This window comes from Rhinolophus sinicus, chromosome 3 (assembly GCF_057876585.1).
Source record: "Rhinolophus sinicus isolate RSI-liver-muscle chromosome 3, RSI-T2T, whole genome shotgun sequence".
In the NCBI taxonomy this organism is placed as follows: Eukaryota; Metazoa; Chordata; class Mammalia; order Chiroptera; family Rhinolophidae; genus Rhinolophus; species Rhinolophus sinicus.
Window position 1 is genome coordinate 154,177,492 of NC_142503.1, and position 20,016 is coordinate 154,197,507.

General features: G+C 40.0%; 1 long non-coding RNA gene and 1 pseudogene across 2 annotated transcripts in view; both read right to left on the reverse strand.

Annotated features, from left to right (window-relative positions):
• LOC109460187 (uncharacterized) overlaps positions 1-20,016 on the reverse strand; it is an 82,981-nt gene that overhangs the window by 34,257 nt on the left and 28,708 nt on the right. The gene's annotated exons all lie outside the window — the stretch shown is intronic.
• Positions 12,820-14,786, reverse strand: LOC109460186 (broad substrate specificity ATP-binding cassette transporter ABCG2 pseudogene; annotated as a pseudogene).

Below are 20,016 nucleotides of genomic sequence, written 5' to 3' on the forward strand. Positions count from 1 at the left end.
GAAATGATCCAGGTGTCAGTTGCAGTGTTAGACCTCTGAAGGTGCTGACATTCCCCTTGGGAATGATCAGGGTGACTTTGAGGCCTGTTGTGTAAGAGTCTGGAATGGGAGATTTGTGGTGGATGCCTCAAGCTCTCACTTTTATTTTTTTTAAAGATGTTATTGGGGAAGGGTAACAGGACTTTATTGGGGAACAGTGTGTACTTCCAGGACTTTTTTCCAGGTCAAGTTGTTGTCCTTTCAGTCTTAGTTATGGAGGGCGCAGCCCACCATCCCTTGCGGGAGACGAGGAATTGAACTGGCAACCTTGTGGTTGAGAGCTCGTGCTCCAACCAACTGAGCCATCCAGGAGGCAGCTCAGCTCAAGATGCCGTGTTCAATCTTAGTTGCAGGGGGCAGAGCCCACCTGCAGGACTCGAGGAGTTCAACTGGCAACCTTGTGGTTGAGAGCCCACTGGCCCATGTGGGAATCGAACCGGCAGCCTTCAGAGTTAGGAGCACGGAGCTCCAACCACCTGAGCCACCGGGCTGGTCCAAGCTCTCACTTTTATATCGAAAGACAGACCAGGAGAGGGAAAGAAGCTACCTCCTTCCCTTTCCTGATTCTATGCCTCTCTGTTGGGGGGTCCACAAAGACCTACCCCCACTCTGGCACCTTCTCTTTTGGCCATTCTATTGTCTGGTCTTTCCTGAATATAGAAGAATAGGGGACAGAAATTCTTAAAAACATGGTGAATACAAAAAAAGAAGAAAATAAAAATCAGTTTTAACCCCAAGTAATAGAAAGTGCTCTAATGAGGAAAAGAAGGGAATCTCTGTATCTCTCTCTATATATATTGAGTCCTATTTCCAGGCCCTTAAAACTCCTGAGGATATGTATGGACCCTTGGTCAAGAACCCTTGCTCTTGGAGGTTCTTGTATAGGGTTAGGAATACTCTATTAGGGTGGAAATTGTTAGTGGGTGAACAGTTTTCCCTGATTTCATCCCTCGTGAGAAAAATTGTGGGGGTTGGGGTGCTATTGTGAGTTTTCCTTGAAGAACTCCACCAATTTCATGAAGTGGGTTGGGACTGAGTGAAGAAGGTGTTCATGCGAGTCAGTCTTCTGAGAAAGTCCAATTTTGTGTCATATGTGGGTTTGGAGTATAGATATAGGCCCCTGCGGAGAGTTGAGGGTGCCTAAAGGAGGCACTTTTGAGAAACACAGTTGTATAGTTGGGCATTCAGACCAGTAACTCTTTACTTCGCAATCTCTTGGCATGACCTGTTCCTGGCGATGGTATCTGAAGGCACCGTAGTGCCCTTAGCCTGGCTTGCGTGCCAGCACAGCTGGGAGTAGAGCACTCCCTGGATGGGCTCCTCAAACCCTGGAAACAAGTACAGGGAAGGATAGGATGGGTTCCCTTCTATATCAGGAAATCATTCCTTCTGGGCAGTCAGTGCCCTTCCCTTGGTTCCTGTTTCTTCTTATCTCAATCTCCTATTAGCCCACTGTCCCTCTGAAAGGAGAAAAATGTTAGGTAGCATCTGTCTACTTCAATATATTCACTGTGGATAGTGACATAGGGAAGGTTTGGGGGAATAATTTAGAAACGAGGTACAATTCATTGTGGCAAGGGAGGGGAGGAAATGAGAATCTACTTCGGTGACACCCTAGAGGTCCGAAGGATCAGCAGATGTTTCCAAACCAATCCTGTGTCCAGAGAGGGTAACAACGTTTGCCACAGGAGGGCAACAAACAAAGGGAAGGGCAGATGTGGGGTGACATGGGAGAAGTTGTCAAGTGTTCCCTGCCCCCACTCAGCCCTTTTTTTGATATTACTTTAAAAGTCCACTGAGGATACTGTGGTCTAGCCTAGTTGCTCTCAGACTTAGAGTTCATTCAAGGACAAGTGAAATTTTAAAATTATAAAAAAGAATTAATATAAGCTTGACAACCTTTTATTTAACCAAAATTTACAAAACAAAGCAACTTTGTATCATCAGGTTGTTTAATAAAAAAACAACATTTTGACACCAAAAAATAGGCAGGATGAACTGTCAGAACACAGAAAATGCCTTCAAAAGGAATCATTTGACTTTGGAATTCAGTACCTGGTTTGATCTTTCCTCCTTTTGCTTGAACGAGGGGAACCGTTTCCTGGCTCCCTATCAGTCTTTGGATGGGGTTTGGCCTCCTGTCTGCTAGTCTAGCTTTAGCTCCCACCTCAATTTCACACAGCACTCCATGTCTCTCCAAGCAAATCTATAAGAAACAGAGGCTCAAACTCACAACAGGCTTACACAGATCTGCTGTTTCGCCTTTCTAGGGGGAAGGTAGGCGATGTCTCTTCAGAAACCTCTGACTTATAGAAGAAATGTGCTGTGTCCTCATCCTGCGCTGCTGTGGGACTTGCCATCCTCTCCTATGGGAGGCATTTTGGGGGGTATCTGGATTCTTTTATCCCGCGACTTGCTCTAGACTTTGTTATGAAATACAGAAACCTGTTCTCTTGCTCTCCCATTACTGCTGGTGTACCACTTACTGCTTTCTTAGCAGTTACTTCCCAGGTGTCCATTCTCTTGCTATTCTCTCTCCTTCACCTGTGCAAACCCAACTCTGAGTTGTCATTTTTCTAAGAGGTCAGAGAATTCACTAAGGTGAAGACCACGGCTCCCTCCCTGATCCCACGCAATGTAAGTTGCTTCCTAAGGGAGAGAATAACCGGTTGGCAGAAATGTAGGCTGGGGATCTTGGGGATCTGCACTTGCCTCTCATTCTTGGGGGGCAAGGGTTTCTGAAATAATCTGATTCATGAGTGAATTACAGGCTCTCGTCCTGCAACCTGAAAGCTATACCATGTTCTCTCTAGGATCTAGGAGCTATCCTGCTGCCTGCTCCAGAGGTGTTGATGAGGTTTGACTGCTTGTTTTCCAGCTTCTCCCCCTCCCATTTTGATGCTGCATCATTCTTCACTACCCTCTTTGAGGTGGCCAGGGCCGTCATGTTCTGTCTCCCACTCCTCTATCAAAATTCACTCTCATCTGTCCTCAGAGATAACTAAAGTGAAAAAGACCCTTAAAGTCAACCCACCCCTTTTTTTCCCCCTCTTCCAAGCTGATGCCCATGGGAGAGTGCAGTCACCAGGGATCCAGCCTGACGTACACAGGAGTCTGTGCTTCCTCTTCCCTCAGGATGGGAGTCCCTGGTGTCACTTCTGAAATGCCTGACGATGGATGGACCCTCTGGGACCTCATTGTTTATGCTTTGGGACATGCCACCCTCTGCAGGGAGGGAAATCTCTAGGTTTGTGTAGAACCTTATTCAGGGACTGCCCTGGATCTCTTTATGGAATAAGAAAACTTGTGTTTTTGATCTTCCACCTCCCCATAAAGCGCCGCTTACCATGTTTTTTCACTCTCCTTACAAGTGCTCTATACTATCTTGGTCTACTCGCTTCTTCCCAATAAAACTGGCTCTCAACTGTCCTTTGGCATAAGGCCAGAATAACTCACAGTAAGGTGAAAAAGACATGGAGCTCCCATTTTATCTATTCAAGCTGTTGTACAAGTGATGGGTCTAATGATTATATGCAGTGGGACCTGAAGTTTATAAGGGACTTGAACCTTTTCTACTTGCTTGGGGTGGGTGAGAAGTATTACAGAAGAGGTAACTGGTACCACTTTTGAAATCTTTGACTTATATATGGACTTTCTCTTGTCCCACTGTCCTGCTTTAGAATCCTTTTCCCTTACAAAATAATTAAAATGTGTTTTCTTGCTCTCCTCATGTTACCGAAGAACAAGAGTTGCATCGTCTCACAGGAGGGCATACTAGAACATACGAACAGGCCACGTGAACAAAGCCAAGCCAGCGGTGGATTTATGAAAAGAAATGATATAGGACTGCACACTCTCAAGATGGTGTGAGAGTGGGCAGGCCTAGAAGAAGAGCAACTCCACCTGAGCACAAAGAGGCTTAGGATGTTATGCAAAATATTCAAGTTTTAGTGGCGGTACTGTAGGCGTTCCCAAGGCGGGTCCCTGCTGTCCTTGCTGACCACTCCTTCCTGTGACAAGGTGGGAGTCCCTTGTTTTTACTTGGCTCTTGTTGGAACTGTCATGGAACACAGGGGGTGAAAATTTTTCCCTGTCCACAATGTTTATAGAATTATAATCTATTACAATTAGTTGAAGCTGCACTTTCCCTTGAGAGTAATCCACCTCTTCCTTTGTTTCCCACTTTCTCCTTCCCTTCCTGCCCCTTCTCTTCCTGCAGCCCTGTTCTTTCTGCCAGCGGTAACACTACCTCACCCCTTTGAGATTTTGGCAGGTGCTCTGTCTCCTCCCCACTTTTAAACGCATTTTTCATTTGTCCTTTGGGAAAGAGACTAGATAACTCAGAATAGGAGAGAAAATACCCATATATTTTTTTCTTTTGAAACAATGACTGTTGTTAGAACCAAAGTAATAAAGTCTTAATGACTGTACGTCAGGCATCATATTGTGGGTCTAAGGTTCTAGCAATTTAACAGTGTTGTCTGATTGCGAGATAGAATATTTGAAATGGAAACTATTACAGAAAATCTGTGACATGTGCTCACTGATATACTATGAACTGACTGCCTGCAGGAGGAAGGGGGCAAAGCAGCAATATCGCCTATGTTCCATTATTGTCAACATTACTGACACTGAGCAAGACCCTCCTCTCTCTGACCTTCAATGACCTCATCTGTAAAATGAAAGGATGAGCTCATGGTTTCCCAAAGTCCCTCAACAACTCTAAAATAATACATTCTCTTAGGAATAAGGATGAAAGCAGACCTAGATCCCTACAATAAATGACAAAGAATTGGGAGAAAAAGGTGCTTTGTGCCTATGGTTTCTAGATTCCAGGAACTTTGTCTCTGGCAATGATCTTAGAGTGGGTTTGCTACTCAGAGTAAAGGAAGTAGGAGGATTGCTCCAAAAAACTCTGATAAACCAGACGTTGGACTGCCCTCTCCCCCCCCACCCCCATTCCCAAGTCCAGGGTTGAATTGCCAGGGTTACTTCTCTGTAGGGCCTGGCTTTTCCTGCCTTGACGCATCTCCCACGTCATCATACACCCAGTATGACGCCGGAGCCAGAAGAAATTCCTGCTTGTGTCTTCAGACTTGCCGCATGAGGAACCAGCTGTGGTGTGTCAGCATCTCCCTGCAAACACCTCAGTACTCATGGACGTCTAAGAAGACTACCGAATACAACAGGCTGGGAGACTGGGGAGGAGAAAGCAGAGCACCTGTCCTTGTATTTCAGATTCTTCCTGGCAGGAACTGTCTAGCATCTCAACTGCCTGGGCTGGGGTAAAAGGAAAGCAGGAACCTCTGAGAAATATGCTGTCATATTGTATTGAGTCAGTTATATTTTCTAAGAGGAATAATATTTTACCTACATTACTTCATTATTTACCTTTTAAAAATATTCATGGGTTGTTACTATCTATTTCTGAAAAAGCTTCGACATTGCCGTTGGTATATATCACTACCCATTTTCACTTAATAAGGAATAATTTTTAAGGAAAAAGGATAAGGGCAAATAAATGCTAAGAGAAAGGGTAGGGGTAGATTTTAGCATAGTTTTTTTTTTTTTTAGGTATGTCACAAAAAACACTAGCAATAAAAAAAATGATAAACTAAACTTCATCAAAATTCAAAATCTTAACTGTCCAAAAGATACCATTCAGAAAGTAAAGATAAGGCACCAATTGGGAGAAATTATCTGCAAAACATAACATTCAACAAAATTCTTACACATGAACTATAAAACAGAATATAAAACGGTCAATAAGACAATGCAATTTTAAAACTGGGCAAAGGTTTGAGCAGACACTTCATCAAAGAAGATGCATAAATGGTAACTAGGTGCTGTGGTAGAATTTGTCATGGCACCTGAAGGCCACAGGCAAAGGTTTGAACCACAGCCTATCTGAATCTTGGCATAATGACTCGTGATCCTCCTGTCACCGGAGAACAACGGTTCTTGTACTGCCACAGGAAGGAATTGCAGGATGTAGGAATAAGCAATGCAAACAAAGCCAAGAGAGGAGTGGATATAATAAAGAAAAGAACAAGAGTACTCTCAAAATAATGGGCATGGGCAGGCCAGCAGGAGGGCAACTACATGGAAGAACAGAGGCTTAGGATTTTATTCGAATGAGGGTGCGAAATATTCAAGTTCTAGGGGTGGAGTCTCAGACATTCCCAGGGTGGGTCCCCACTGACCATTCCTTCCCATTGGGAGGTGGGATTCCCTTGTTCTTATTTAGGCTTTGCCGGAACTGTCATGGTGACACATGGGGTAGAGATTTTTCTCTGCCCGCGATGTTAATAGTATTATGAATCTATTATAATTAGTCATAGCTGCACCTTTTCTTAAGAATGATTTCATCTCCTCCTTCCTTTGTTTCCTTCCCTTCCTTTGCCCTCTCTCCCTGCAGCCCTATTCTTTCTACCTACCGTAATACTCCCAGAATAGGAATGGATGGGAAGTTTCTGAGGAGCTAAGACAATCTCCCCTGGGAGGCTGTCATGAGACAGTCTCTCATCTCCTCCTGGGTTCGGATCAGGTATGGGCTTTCTGCCTTACCCCGCTCAAAACTGAGCTGCAGAACCTAAAAACCTCTTAGACGTAGTCTAGAACTGGCTCCTTAGCAATGGGGTTTCCCACATCTCAGGTTGCTGTCTCTGGCCCCTTTCGTCTCAGTATCATCCCTTTTGCTGTATGGGGCAAGGACCACGGGCAGCTGGCAGCTGGCACCTTCGGCTTACTCTCCTATTCACTGTCTACATAAATTATCTAAATCGAAAAGTGGCTTATTGTATCTTTACAAGTCAAATCATCCATGGCTTGGCTTTGTCTTGGGTATATGTGAGCTTGACAATAAGCACATGAGAAGATACTCAGCATCATTAGTTACCAGGGCAATACAAAGCAAAGCCATAGTGAGGGATCACTACACATCTATTAGAAAGGCTAGACTCAAAAAAGAATGACCACACCTAGTGTCAAAGAGGATGTAGAGTAAATGAAAAACTTAGACTCTTCAGGTGGAAATGTAAAGTAGTACAACTGTTTTGGAAAATATTTCACAATTTCTTAAAAAGTTAAACTTAAACAAACCACATGACCCAGCCATTTCAATCTTAGGCAATTTACTCAAGAGAAATGAAAGCATATGCCTACACAAAGATTTCTACATGAATGCTATAGCAGCTTTGTGTAATAGCTGAAAAATGGAAATAACCCAAATGGATAAATTATAGTATGTCCATATACAGGACTATTACTCAGCACTAAAAAGGAAGAAACTATTGATAACAGAATGGAATCATTAATCTGTAACAAAGATAGTGCATATTAAATGATTCAATTTATATAAAATTCTAGAAAATGCAAACTAGTCTACAGTGACAGAAAGCAGATTAGTGGTCACCTGGGAGTGGAACATGAAGGAGGGGTGGATTGCAAAGGGTCATGAGGAAAATTTGGGTGTGATATGTTCATCATCTTGGCTTGTAATGACTTCCTGGGTATATACATATATCAAAACGTATCGAATTATACACTTAAAAATGTGCAGGTTATTGTATGTCAACTATAACTCAATAAAGCCATGCAAACATGCAACCTGATCTGTTTTTTTAATCACTCTGGCTGCTGTGAAAAGGGGCTGCGAAGGATAAGAGTAGAAGATGGGAGTCCTTAGGAGGCTGGTGCAATGATCTGGGTGAGAGATGCTGGTGGCTGTTGAGACAGTGGAAGCGGAGAGGAGTGGACAGATGTGAGATCTATTTTGAGACCTAAACAACAATGTGCTAGCAGTTTGATGTCTCTTCTTCAGAGAATTCTCCCTTGCGTCCCTGGTCCAGGTCACATAAATGTAGGATATCATTTCTCATGGCTCTCTGTACTCACCTTCCATGCTCCATCAAAGTTTATAATTGTGTATATATCTGTAATTCTATGACTGCTCCTCTCTACCTCTAGACCACAAGTACCAGAAGGGCAGGGTTTGTATCACTCGCCACTCTGTCCCAAGTGCCTTGTCCAATGGTTGGCATGCAGAAAAGGTATGTGATGGTTTTAAAACATGTCTGCATATCATTTAATTTTTCTGCCATCAAGGAGTGTCATATATCTCCCAAGGCTGTCTGAAAGGTAATAGAACCCTGCTTTCTCTCTCTTTGGTTATTTACCCTCTTCACCTAGCCCCCCTGCTGTAAGGAAGCCTGGGCCACATATAGGGGTTCCAGCTGGCAACTCCAGCTGAGGTTCTGTTAATATCAATGGGTAAACATGACACTAAATGTTCAAGATGACTCCAGCCCCAGCCACAGTGTGACGACAACCACATGAGAAATCGTAAGAGAAAACCATCTAGCTGAGCCCAGTCACCAACAGAGCCATGAGAGATAAAAATAATTGTTCTTGTTGTAAGTCATTAAGTTTCAGGGTAGTTTGTCATGTACCAATAGATAATTGAAACAAATTTGGTAAATATTTTTTGAATGAATGAATGAGTGACGATAGAGCGAGGCTATTTCAGCTTTTTTCACGATGTGAATCTTAGCGGGCAAGTCTGTTTCACCTTCCTGACCACGTCCTGAAGATCCTGGAAGCCCTGATTCAGAAACGAAAGTCTGTGCTCTTCAGACTTATCAAAAGGAGACATGAAAACTCCCTACCCTCAACCCCACAGAGAACATGGCAAGGCCATCAAAAGTTAGCTCTGGCAGTGATCTCAAGGGAATAACTTGTCTGTGAATTCTTAATCTTGAGTCCATGAACAGCTGCAGGGGAACAAAACTGCATACATTTTATGTGTGTGCATATACATTCTCCTGGAAAGAGAGTCCCCAGGGTCTACCTTTCATCAGATTTTCAAGAGTCTGTCCCCAAAATGTTAGGACTGCAGGTGAAAAAGGGTTTCTATGGAAAGTAACCTCACAGGGTAATCTGATCATAAATACCTAACTGGACAGGTCATGGTGGATAGTCACCCAGGTATATAACTTTTTTAGTAAAAGGTTTATCTTTGCCTTAAGCAAGCCCTGTCCACTGTTTTTCTGCATCTTGGTTAACACACCTTTGAAATAAGCTAACCTCCCTCAAGAGAGCACACAATCTCATTAACCATGCTGTAATCCAATCTTCACCTTCACGTAGTCTTCCTTATATGCTCTACTCAATTTTAAATGCATAAGGAAACTGCAAAACTGTCATTCTTCATAGAATTTGACATCTTACTTCCTGGCAATTGTCATCAGTTTTGACTCAAACAAACTCAAAAAATTCTCGATTTCTGGTGAAGATGGCGCAGTAGGTAAACGCTGTGCTTACTTTCTGCATGACCACATCAAAATTACAACTAAACTACAAAACAACCATCATTGAGAATCGCCTAAAATCTTGCTGAACTGAAGCCCTATAACTAAGGATGTGCAGAAGAAGCCACCGAGACCGGTAAGAGAGGCAGAGACCTGGAATGGGCTGGTTCCACACACACGTGACCATTAAAAATTGGGAGGGATACCTCGGCTGCAGAGGTCACCCCTGGAGGAGTGAGGGGTCCCAAGCCTCCCCCCCCAGCCCAGGGTCCCAGTGCTGGGGAGAGAAGTCCCCATAATTTCTGGCTGTGATAACCAGCGGAGATTGTGGCTGAGTGAGACTAGGGCAACTGCACTCCCAGGTGCTCCTCTTAAAGAGAAGACGAGGCAGGGATTTACCCACCAACAGAATTACTGGCTCTGTGCTCCAGCACTGGGGCAGCAACTGGAGAGGCAGCAGGGACACATGGTGGGGAACCGAGTTGTCTGGCTTCAGGCCAGGGGCTGGAGAGGCAGCTTTCTCCTGGATGGAGGAGCTGGCCGAAGCCATTATTTCTTTTTGAGCCCTCCCCTTTTCTGAGTTCAGATGCAGGTGGATGCCATATCTGATCTCCGTCAAGCTGGCTAATGCCATTGGTTCCCATACCCTGGTGATTCAAGACCATGTCCCACCACGCCTAACTTTGGAGCACACCCAAGCTGCTTCCAGTGGCTTTTTCATACAAACTGCTGCCTTGGCTCATGCTGCAGACTCTCTTAGAGTCTCTCAAAGGTTTTTGAATCCCAGACAAGCAGCATCTAGCTTGAGCATGTCCTGTTACCTCTGGCTGAGCAGCCCTAAGCCTGGCACTAGAGGCAGCCGGCCTTGGTTGGCAGCTTGGCCTCTCAAGGCACTTTTGAGCACAGCACAGGGAGTAGCCATCTGTGGATTTCTTTGTGGCTCCTACCAGGTGGCCCCAGGTGGGGCACTGGCTGCAGCTGAACTTGATCTACAATGAGTCCCCTGCCAGATAGCCCTGGGGTGGGTACCCCCAGTGGCCAGCTTTGAAATGAGGACACTTTAAACCGCCTCTGGGACAACATCAAGTGTACCAACATTCACATTATAGGGGTACCAGAAGGAGAAGAGAGTGAGCAAGGGATTGAAAGTCTATTTGAAGAAATAATGACCGAAAACGTCCCCTAACCTGGTGGAGGAAATAGATATACAAGCTCAAAAAGCACAGAGCATCCCAAACAAGATGAACCCAACAGGCCCACACCAAGGCATATTATAATTAAAATTTCAAAGATTAGGGGTGGCCAGTTATCTCAGTTGGTTAGAACACGATGCTCGCAACACCAGGGTTGCTGGTTCCATCTCACATGGACCAGTGTGAGCTGCGCCCTCCACAACTAGATTGAAACAACTACTTGACTTGGAGCTAATGGGTCCTGGAAAAACACACTTAAAAAAATTTTTGTTTTAAATTTTTTAAAAAGTCAAAGACTAAAGACAAAGAGAATCTTAAAAGCAGCAAGAGAAAAACAGTTACCTACAAGGGAGCTTCCATAAGACTATCAGCTGATTTCTCAACAGAAACTTTGCAGGCCAGAAGGGACTGGCAGAAAATATTCAAAGTTATGAAAAGGAAAGACCTACAACCAATATTACTCTATACAGCAAAGTTATCATTTAGAATCGAAGGACAGATAAAGAGCTTCCCAGACAATAAAAAGCTAAATTAGTGTATCATCACCAAATCAGTATTACAAAAAATGTTAGAGGGACTTCTTTAAGACAAAGGAGAAAAAAATAAAAAATATGAATAACAAAATGGCAATAATTACATATCTATCAACAATTACTTTAAATGTGAGTGGATTAAATGCTCCAATCAAAAGACAGAGGGTGGCTGAATGGGTAAGAAAACAAGAACCTTACATATACTGCCTATAAGAGAATCACTTCAGATCAAAAGACACACAGAGCAAACTGTAAGTAAAGGGATGGAAAAAGATATTTCATGAAAATGGAAACAAACAACAAAAAAACACTGTGGTAGCAATACTTATACCAGACAAAATTGATTTTAAAACAAAGACTACAACAAAAGGAAAAGAAGGACCTAGTAATCCCTCATCTGGGTATTTATCTGAACAAACCCAAAATGTTACTTCGAGCGGACATGCTCATCCATATGTTCATTGCAACATTATTTACATGAGCCACAATATGAAGGCAAACCAGGTGTTTCTGAATAGAGGAATGGATAAAGAAGTAGTACCATGTTTCCCCGAAAATAAGACCTAGCCGAACAATCAGCTCTAATGCATCTTTTGGAGCCAAAATTACTACAAGATCCTATAGTCTTATTTTACTATAATATAAGACCGGGTTTTATAATATATAACATATTATATTATATAATATGTTATATAATATAATATATAAAACCTGGTCTTATATTAATTTTTGCTCCAAAAGATGCATTAGAGCTGATTGCCCAGTGCATTAGAGCTATTTTTGGGGAAACAGGGTATGTACAATGGAATAGTACTCAGCCTTGGCAGAAATGTTGCCATACGTGTGGCTCAGGGGAAGAGTGCAGAATGTGTGATCCCCAGGGGAGTAGGAGAGAGCATAAGGAAGCCTGCACATTGGTTCTGCCACACTACACTGGAATCTTTCCCCCTTATAACCTGGCTATGTATCCTTACTATATCACTGTAATAAGATTTAGTAATAAATACAACTATGTACTGAGTCCCATGAGTTCTTTTAGCAAATTCCTGAGTGTGGGGTGGTCTTGTTATACCCCTGACACAGTTGCCATTCCATGGTGTTTCTTCAGTTGCCATTCCGTGGTGTTCTTCCTTGGTGTTCTCTAGTATTCAAATTCCCATTGGCTCTCTTTACAAAGGCAGTTGTGAGAATGTAGGTTTATTTGAAGCTCTGAAATAATAGTTAAATGCTGAAGAAAAGGATCCAATAATCCACTGAGTGAAGCCTACTTATTTCTTGTTCATAATTTTCAGTATCTCTTTAGCAATAGGATTATGCATGTTGAAAGAGCCAACAGTTTTATTACAGAACTCCATTGCTTAAAGGAATTTGTTGAATGCATTAAAGAAAATATTGGCAAAATATTTATCCCTTTAAGTGTCAAGGCTGTTCTTAAAAGGAACAACATTATCTATGAACAGGTAAAGAAATTCTTACTTGAAGTGGATAATTATTATGCCACTTGCAGTGATTATCTTTTGAAATGATTTCATCCTTTAAAGAATTTTGTTCTTCTACATGGTGTTACTAAGTACTCTTCCAACATGGGAGCAAGTGAAATTTTCATAAGGTATATTGAAAAATAAGGGAATAAAAGTTGATGACAACGCTCTTTTTCTGTCAGTGCACATCTTTTTTTTTTTTTTAATGTGAATCAAGGTGCTCCCTTTTAAATGTGTAGATAAATCATGTAAATTATAGAAAAATTTAAGACAATTTTTTTAGAAATAAAAATTTTAGGTAGGCAACTGTAAGGAACATAATAGTCATGCATGCCAAGGCTACATGATTCTTCCACAGGCCCTAAGATGAGAGGTCGATGCCCTGGTTTATCAAGAATTCTTGGCCAGTACATATTACAAAAGTACAAGTATTATTTGCTGTTATACTTAGTCCTGGGCAGAAGTTCTGTCCCAAAAATACATTGTGCAAAGCCGCATAGCCATACCAAGGTATGCTGAAGTACTGGAGCCATGAAAGCCAAGGCACAATAGTTCTGAGATTGACCAACAGCCCTGAAAATATCCCCATAAACACAAAATAGATGGTCATGGAAAGTGTTGCTATGGATACCATACTCTGACCTGCTGTCGAGGCCAGTGCCATAAAAGTGGCCAAATAAGCCACCATCTTAAGAATAAACATCACAATGAAGAAGGGCTCTACCACTGGTTCAATTCTGACAAGAAGCATAGTATACAAGTAAATATAATACTTGGTAACATCCTCATGGGTAGTAAATCAAACAACAGTTTTGCAAAGAAATAAGATGACAACCCTGTAGTATCCATTGATATATCCATGGATAAAGAGCTTCTTCTTGACCACACAGAGCTCCATGGATGATATATTGCTGAAACACTGGTTGGTCGTCAGGAGAAGAGCACCCCACCTGTATTCTGGATTACTGTAGGGAGGGTCACTTTTTAGATAATAGGAAAAGGCACCTACAACCAGTCCCAGGAAGACCGTTACAATTATCTGAGCTATAGAGGACTGGTGATCATCTAGTAGGTTTTTGAATGAACACTTGGAAATCCATTTGAGTTGATGGCAAAAGGAGGTGGCATAGGTGATCTTAAAGACTACACTCTTCTTCTTTTTCTGAACCCCTGAGAGTTGATCTAACTCAAATTTCATTTCTCTGAAGAAAGTGGAGTTGATATAAATGCTAATTTTTCTGAGCGGCTTACCTCTCTTTGAAGGCTCTTCCATCTCTTTGGCTTCTTCATCTTCATTCTCTCTGTTTAATATCACAGCAGAGGAGTCTTCATTAATGATATCCAGGAAGTCTGCAGGGTTATTATAGGGCTCACAGTGGTGACCAGCTGATGCAAAGTACCCCAAGGCCTCCTGAGCAAGACCATGCATGGAACATTACTCTTCCTGAGGCCAACAAGGTGAGGCTATCAAACAACTTGAAGATGGAAAAATGAGGGTTATAAATGGAGCAGATGATGGTTCATCCCTGTTTAGACATCTTCTTCAGGATCAAAAGGACAACATTTGCTAAGCTCGAGTCAAAGCTGGTTGTAGCCTCATTTAGGCACAAGATGGATGTATCAGTAAAAAGTTCCATTCCAGTACTAGTCCTTTTTCTTTCTCCTCCAGACACACCAAGGATAAACTGAGTTCCAACCTTGGAATCCTCCACTTTAGCCAGACCTAACTCTTGAACGACCATGTTTATCTGTTTGTTTTTTTTCATGATTCATCATAGTTGTTGGAAGCCAAAGAGCTGCTGAGAACTGTATATTTTCTCTCACTGTCAAGAGTTCTCATCACAACATCATCTTGTACCACATAACCTGAGTTACATTTGAAATTGGCAGGTTTAGGCGCTCCATGTATCAAAACATCTCCAGATAATCCCTGTGGATCTTTCCTTGCAGCTAAGACATCTAACAGTGATTTGCCTCCGCCTGTGGGTTTCAGAATGGCCTTGAGGCCAGGTCTTCCGATTCCATTAATATTCATTAGTATTTCTTTCTCAACTGTTTTTCAACCAAGTAGAAAGCCACTCTTCACTTTTACTCGATAGCAGATATTATGAAAACTTAACACAGCTCCTTAACACAGTAAATGTCTACAGGTCATTGGAGGTCATCCCAGGGAAGACCATTGGTGTTTGTTTGTGACACTGGGATAAAAACATGGTCATTACTGGAAGACATCAGGAGAGTTTCTGCCTTCACATGCTATGAACAGCCTGGGACTGCACAGGCCCGGGGTCGCAGTCACAGTCTGGACCGCAGACGGCAAGTGGGGCTTGGTGGATATTTTTAAAAGTCATCGATCAAAAGGTGCAATGCAATCCTGAAGAATGCAAAAACAACTTATACCACGAAAGATGGTATTATGTGTTTCAACAAATCAAATTTGAAGCGCAATCCTCAGAGGTGTTAACTTTATATACCAGTACATGCTCAAACTGAGCATGTACTCAACATAACACTAATGTTGAGTGTGTTTGCTCACTAATGGATGTTCAATAGACAAAAGAATGAAATGAGCTGAATGTGACCATTATAGAAGCTATGTTACAATGCAATGGAACTTAGACTGTTATTGTAAGGAATTTTATAAGCAAATTCTACAAAACAAGGATTCATTAAGGAGAGCCAAATCATCATGGAAATATAAAGAAGCATGTAACTTAGATACTTGATATTTCAGATAAATAATTTTTAAGTATGTTCTATGCAATATTTTTCTTTGATCTCAGTGTACATTGCATAGACAATTACTAATAATTTACATGTAACTAGGCATCTTGTATTTTTAATTGTTAAGTTTGGTAAACCTTGACACACGGGTTACTTGTGCAGAGATACAGCCCAAAAGGCCTTCTCCAAGGCACATTATATTAAAACTGTTAAAAATTAATGACAAGGAAAGGCAGCCAGAGAAAAGAAGACAGTAACCTATAAAGGAAATCCCATTAGATTATCATTGGATTTTTTCAGCAGAAACTCTACAAGCTAGAAGGGAGTGGAATTAAATATTCAAACTATTGAAAGAGAATAATTACCAGCCATAAACATAATTATAGTGGGGGACATAAATACCCCATTGACAGCTATGGATAGATCATCGAAACAGAAAATCAATAAAGAAATATCAGCTTTAAATGACACATTAGACCAAATGGACATAATCAACATTTACAGAGCCTTTCATCCAAGAGCACCAGACTACACATTCTTCTATAGTGCATATAGGACATTCTCAAGAATAGACCATATGTTGGGACACAAAACTAGCTTCAACAAATTTAAGAAGACTGAAATCATACCAACCATATCCTCTGACCATAATGCTTTGAAAATCAACTGCGAAAAGAAATTGGGAAAACCACAAGTATGTGGGGATTAAACAACATGGTAATAAAGGGTGACTGGGTCAAAGAAGAAATTAAAGAAGAGATCAAAAGATACATAGGGACAAATGAGAATGACAACACAACATATCCAAACTTTTGGGATGCAGCAAAAGTGGTAATAAGGGGGAAGTTTATATCATTACAGGCCTACCTCAAGAAACAGGAAAAATCCCAAACAAATAACCCAATATTACATTTTTAAAAAATTAGAAAAAGAAAAACAAACAAAGCCCAAAATCAGCAGGGGAAGGAATAAAACTTAAAGCAGAATTAAATGTAATGGAGAATGAAAAGGCAATAGAAAACTATTAATTCAACAAAGAGCTGGTTCTTTGAAAAGATTAGTAAAATTGACAAAGCCCCAGCTAGACTCACTAAGGAAAAAAGAGAAAAGACTCAAACAAAATCAGAAATGAAAGAGGAGAAGTTATGACAGACACTGCAGAAATACAAAGCATCAAACAAGATTACTATGAAAGACTATATGGTGCCAAATTTAATAACCTAGAAGAAATGGACAAGTTCTTAGAAACCTTCCAAGACTGAATCAAGAAGAATTGGAAAACCTAAATAGACAGTAAGGAAATTGAAACAGTCATCAAAAACCTCCCCAAAACTAAAAGACCAGGACCAGATTCTTCCCTAGTGAATTCTATCAGACATTCAAAGATGATTTAATACCTATTCTTTTCAAACTCCTCCAAAAAGTTGAATTAGAGGCAATACTTCCTAACTTACCTTATGAGGCCAACATTACCCTGATACCAAAACCTGGCAAGAATAACACATAAAAAAGAAAACTATAGACCAATATCTCTGATAAATACAGATGCAAAAATCCTAAACAAAACATTAGCAAATCAAATACAATAATGTATTAAAAAGATTATACATCATGATCACTTGGGGTTCATTTCAGGGGTGCAAAGAGGTTCAACATGTGCAAATCAATCACTGTGATACACCACATAAACAAAATTAAGGATAAAAATCATATGATCATATCAATAGATGCAGAAAAAGCATTTGACAAGATATAACATCCATTTATGATAAAAACATTCAATAAAATGGGTACAGAAAGAAAGTATCTCAACATAATAAAGACCATATAACTACAAACCCTCAGCTAATAACATACTCCATGGTGAAAAATGGAAAACTTTTACTGTAAGATCAGGAACAAGACAAGGATACCCACTCTCACCACTATTATTCAACATAGTATTAGAAGTCCTAGACAGAGCAACGAAGCAAGAGAAAGAAATAAAAGGCATCTAAATTGGGAATGAGGAAGTAAAATGGTCATTTTTTGCAGATGACACGATTCTTTATATGGAAAACCCTAAAGACTCCACCAAAAAGACTATTAGAAACAACAAATAAATACAGTAAAGTTGCAGGATACAAAATCAATGTACAAAAATCCATTGTGTTCCTACATACTAATAATAAAATTTCAGAAAAAGAAATGAAAAAAAATCATTTTGCAATTGCAACAAATATAATAAAATACCTAGAAATAAACTTAACAAAGGATGTGAAGGACCTATACACTGAAAACTATGAGACATTATTAAAAGAAATTGAAGAAGACACAAAGAAATGGAAAGATATTCTGTGTTCATGGATTGGAAAAATCAACATAGTTAAAATGGCCATATTACCCAAAGCAATACACAGATTTAATACAATCCCCATCAAAATTCTGTCATTTTTTAAAGAAATAGAATTAAAAAATCACCATATTTGTATGGTACCACAAAAGACCCCTAATGTCCAAAGTAATACTAAGAGAAAAAGAACAAAGCCAGAGGTATCACACTCCCTGACTTCAAATTATATTACAAAGCAACAATAATCAAAATAGCATGGTATTGGCAGAAAAACAGACACACAGACCAATGGAACATAATTGGGAACTTAGGAATAAACCCACATATATGGGCAAATAATTTTTGACAAAGGAGCCAAAAACATATAATAAAGAAAACAAAACCTCTTCAATAAATGGTGGTGGGAAAATTGGAAAGCCACATGCAAAAGAATCAGACTAGATTGTTATTTGTCACCATACACAAAAATTAATTCAAAATGGATCGAAGACCTAAATATAAGACCTGAAACAATAAATTGCAGTGAAGAAACATAGATACTAAATTTATGAACGTTGGTCTTAGAGAGGATTTTATGAATTTGACCTCAAAGGCAAGGGAAGTAAAAACAAAAATAAATAAATGGGTCTATATCAAACTAAAAACTTCTGTACAGCAAAAGAAACCATCAACAAAACAAAGAGGCAACTAAATGAATAGAAGATATTTGCAAAACATACCTCTGATAAGGGACTAATATCCAAAATATATAAAGAACTCATACAACTCAACGACAACAATGAAACTATCCGATTGAAAAATGGGCAAAGGACCTGAACAGACAATTCTCCAAAGAAGACATACAAACAGCCAATAGATATATGAAAAGACGCTTAGCTTCACTAGCTATTTAGGGAAATGCAAATCAAAACCACAATGAGCCACCACCTCACACTTGTTAGAATGGCTCATATCAACAAGATAAGTAATAACAAGTATTGGAGAGATTGTGGGGAAAAGGAACCCTCATGTAGGAATGCTGGTGGGAATGTAAATTGGAACAGCTACTATGAAAACAGCATTGAGTTTTCTCAAAAAATTAAGAATAGAATTACCATATGACCCAGCAATCCCTCTTCTGGGTATCAACCCAAAAAACCTGAAAACATTTATCTGTAAAGATATATGTGCTCCAATGTTCACTGTAGCATTATTTACGGTGTCCAAGACATGGAAACCACCAAAGTGTCCTTTGATAGATGATTGGATAAAGAAAATGTGGTATATATACACAATGGAATACTATTCGGCGGTAAGAAAAGATAAAATGAAGTACTGTCATTTTGCAACAACATGGATGAATCTTGAGAATATCATATTAAGTGAAATAAAACAGATGGGAAAAGTAAAAAACCATATGATTTTACTCATATATAGGATATAAAACTGAAAGCAACAAATGAACAAGACAAACAAACAAAAACTCATAGACACAGACAACAGTAAGTATAGTGGTTACCAGAGGAAAAAGGGGGAAGGGGGAGGTAGAAAACGGTAAAGAGGGTCAAATATATGGTGATGGAAGAAGATTTGACTTCAAGTGGTGAACACACAATGCAATATACAGATTATGTACCACAGAATTTATACACTTGAAACCTATATAGTTTTATTAACCAATGTCACCTTAAATTTAATTTAAAAATAAATTTAAAAAAGAAACTGATAGGTTAACTGATAAGACTGACCTCATGGAAAATTGAGAGGTTGTTGGGAGATATTGGAAAATTAACCATAATATATATCTAAAAAAGCCTAAAAGTTGGGAGAAAGGCACTTACTAATTTCAAAAATAGGTTGTGCAATAAAGGAAAAAAATTATAGTAACCTTGCCTGGTTCAAGGAGAACAATATTTATATAGACATATTATGAAAAACACTGCATATTGATTTAACTAAATATTGCTATAAAAGTATTTTAGAAGGATGAGGTGATGGCAGTACCATGTAAGAGAAGAAAATCCTCATTTACAATGATAAGGTATCATAGAATTTTGTATCAAATGAATAAAAAGATAATAATAAAGACATCTCTTTATTGCTATATGCTCTGAAACATGCCTGCCATTAACTACCTACTCCAAAGCAATGACTTCTCTTCCATTTTAATTGTTTAGTTGCTTTCTGCTTGTCTCTAATCTGAGTGCTATGTTCTATTTTATATAATCCTGCATTCTGCTATTAGCATTGCTGCAGCATTAATTGTCAAATATATACAGAGTACCTATTATGAACCACACACTTTTAATTATATTCCCTTTGCCAGAAAACAATTAACTCCCTGAAGGATCAGAGTGGAAACACAGTTTTCCTCCTCTTTCCATCCCTTGTCCACTCACCCCCCAAGCATGCTTTTGGGGAGCAGGT